At 35.4% G+C, this 3373-nt stretch overlaps 1 non-coding gene across 1 annotated transcript; it reads left to right on the top strand.

Moving 5' to 3' along the window:
- The first annotated feature begins 2896 nt into the window (after window positions 1–2896).
- On the top strand, window positions 2897–3003 carry LOC126016979 (U6 spliceosomal RNA). The gene has a single exon (XR_007498660.1). It is a non-coding gene; the product is annotated as a U6 spliceosomal RNA (small nuclear RNA).
- Window positions 3004–3373: the final 370 nt, after the last annotated feature.

The following is a 3373-nucleotide window of genomic DNA, read 5'->3' as shown; positions in this document are numbered from 1 at the left end:
GTCTTTATTGCTGTAGTGCTCATTGGACTTTTTGTTTGATATTTCTTTTTGTAGTGATGTGGTGTTTCTCTTCCTTATTCCCTTTCTTCTCTCAAACTGATGTTGAGAGCCTCTAGAAGGACTCTGTTCATTTTCGGCTTATTTTATTTTTACCCCATTTTATTGCTTTTTTTTTTCTTTAAACAGTGTCATATAACTTGAACCATCTAGTTCCAACTCTCAAATTGAAGGGGAAATAATGGAGGGTACCACTTATACTAGCATCTTGGGGGTAAGAGTGGGGGATATGGGATGCGAGCTGGGAACAGGGGGTGGAAGGAGGACAATTTTGGTGATGAGAATTCCCCTGATTTAATTTAAATATGTACCTAAAATATTACTGTGAAAGATATGTAAGCCACTTTCGTCAAAATAAAGATTATTATTTAAAAAAAACCTTCATCCTTGGGCTGGAGAGGTGGTGCAGCAGTAGGGCATTTGCCTTGCATGGAGTCAACCTAGAATGGACCATGGTTCAATCCCCCAGCGTCTCTTATGGTCCCCCAAGTCAGGAGTGATTTCTGAGCACATAGCCAGGAGTAACCCCTGACTATCATCAGGTGTGGCCAAAAAAAAATGAAAAGAAAACATTCATCCCAAAGGATGTATGAACACTGCTATTATGCACAATAGCTAAGGCATGAAATCAACCTAGATATCAATAACAGGCGAGTGCATCATGAATATGTGGTACATATATACAATGGAATTCTGTATAGCTGTAAGAAATGATGCAATCAAATCAAGAATTTGCCTCAAAATGGATGAAACAGGGAGATATTATGTTAAATAACTTAAACCAGAAGAAGAGGGATAAAAACAGAAATATATCACTTATATGTGGTATTTAAAATAATTGCATGCAGAAATGAAATGGTTTAAATTGTAGTTGTCTTAAGCACCCTTGAACCCAAAGTATAGCAAGGGAAAGGAAAAAATTGATTGGAAGAGGAGAGACACAAATATGAAAGAATGGGGCCAGAGGCAAAGTGATCTCAGGTGTGTAGGTGGTGTTAAAAAACAGAACTAAATATCCAAGCCTAAGTCAACAACAATTAAATCAAAAGACCCACTCAAAACTTATCAATCAAAACTTAAAATATCCCATTATAGGCAGTATGGACTGCAGTCTGGTAACATTAGTGGAGGAAGGTCTAAAAGCCAACTATGAAAAACTTTGTAAATCACAATGGTTAAAAGAAAAAGAAAAAAGAAAAAAGAAAAACTTACTACATAAGGTTTGCAATAGCTTTTATCAGATTAAGAAAATGTCATTTTTTTGGTTTTTCGGGCCACACCCACTTGATACTCAGGGGTTACTCCTGGCTAAGCACTCAGAAATTGCCCCTGGCTTGGGGGGACCATATGGGACGCGGGGGGATCGAACTGCGGTCCTTCCTTGGCTAGCACGTGCAAGGCAGACACCTACCTCTAGCGCCACCTCACCGACCCCAAGAAAATGTCATTTATTCTTTTGGGGTTTATTTGTTTTTGTTTTTGTTTTGGGACCACACCCATTGATGCTCCTGGCTTGGGGGGACCATATGAGACACTGGGGTTGAAACCGTGGTCCATCCTGGGCTATCGTGCACAAGGCAGATGCTTTACCTACAGCACTACCACTCTGGCCCCAGAAAGTGACATTTATTCTTAACTTAACTATTAGTTTTAATAAATGTGTTAAATTAAAATTAATATAAGAAATTAAAAAGAGAAACAAGGGGGCCGGGCGGTGGCGCTAAAGGTAAGGTGCCTGCCTTGCCTGCGCTAGCCTTGGACGGACCGCGGTTCGATCCCCCGGCGTCCCATATGGTCCCCCAAGCCAGGAGCAACTTCTGAGCACATAGCCAGGAGTAACCCCTGAGCATTACCGGGTGTGGGCCCCCCCCCAAAAAAAAAGAGAGAAACAAGGAGTTACATGAAAGAGAAGTCAACAAAAAGAAATTAAATGAAACAATGGATGGGAAACATTTAAATAGATGGAAAGCACTAATCAAACTATGAAATAATACATTTAAATATAACTTACCTTAATTTATTATTAAAAGATTCTAGCTGCTAGTGACTATACGTGTCTACAAGAAACCACTTTCATATAAAGACAAGATTAAAAGCGAAAAGATAAAGAACAATATATCATGTCAACATTAATCAAAAGAAAAATTGCCAAGAATAGAAAAAGGCATTATATAATGGTAAGGAAGCCAATTATCTAAGAAGATAAAATGATCTTTAATTTGTATGTACCTAAGAGTAGAGCATTAAAATACATGAAGCAAGAATTGATGAAACTGCCCAGAGAAATAGACATATCCTCTGTAATAGTTGAAAATTCAACAAACTTCTTATCATTGTTAGACAGATCCAGTAAGCAGGAAAGTAGTAAGAATATAGTTGAACTGAATTACATCATCAATCAATTCAATGTAATGGATACGTATAGAATACATAATCCAATGACAGAGGGACACACATTATTCTTAAACTCATATGAACTATTCACCAAAATAGACTATCTTTGACCAAAAAATAAGGGAAATTTTAGAAATATCAATAATAGAAAGGTTCTCACATAACAATAAATCAATTTAATTAATAACAGAAAACAACTTTAAAATTCCAAAATACTTGAGGTTTAAAAAATTGATCTAGGTTATACTTGAGTCAATAAAAGTGTCACAAATGATATGAAACTCTATATTTAAAAAATAAATAAAAATAGACTTACAAGTAATTAAATATAGGTACTTTAAGAGGGAGATTTACACACTTTTATATGCACATATTTTAAGTATAACTGAAATGATGCATTTGTTTAGAGAGAAAAAATAAAAGCTATTCATAAGAAATCAAATAAGTGCTTGCTTTGGCAGCACATATACTAAAATTGGAACAATACAGAGGAGATTAGCATGGCCCCTGCGCAAGGATGACACGCAAATTCGTGAAGCGTTCCATATTAAAAAAAAAAAAAGAAATCAAATAACTTGAAAATCAGAAATTTGTATTAGTGTTTGTTTCTTGTTTCTGTTTGCTATTTCGAGAAAAAAATCCACCAGTGCTGTATTTACTCCTGGCTCTGAAAAGGACCATATGGGATGTAGATATTCAAATTGGGTTGGCCACTTGCAAATAAAGTGCCCTACCTGCTATTCTATCTCTCTGGTTCTATAATAATGTTTAAAAATAAATAATTATCTAAATAAAATTTTAATATGTAAAAACACAATATTGTTTTAAAACTTTAAGTAAAGCACAGCTCTGTGAAAATAATGATAAAATTAAATGTTTCACATCAGGCTGGAAATTTACAAAAAGAGTGATACATAAAAAT

This window comes from Suncus etruscus, chromosome 8 (genome assembly GCF_024139225.1).
Source record: "Suncus etruscus isolate mSunEtr1 chromosome 8, mSunEtr1.pri.cur, whole genome shotgun sequence".
In the NCBI taxonomy this organism is placed as follows: domain Eukaryota; kingdom Metazoa; phylum Chordata; class Mammalia; order Eulipotyphla; family Soricidae; genus Suncus; species Suncus etruscus.
Note: the sequence above shows the minus strand (reverse complement) of the source record. Positions and strands in the feature narration are given on the sequence as shown.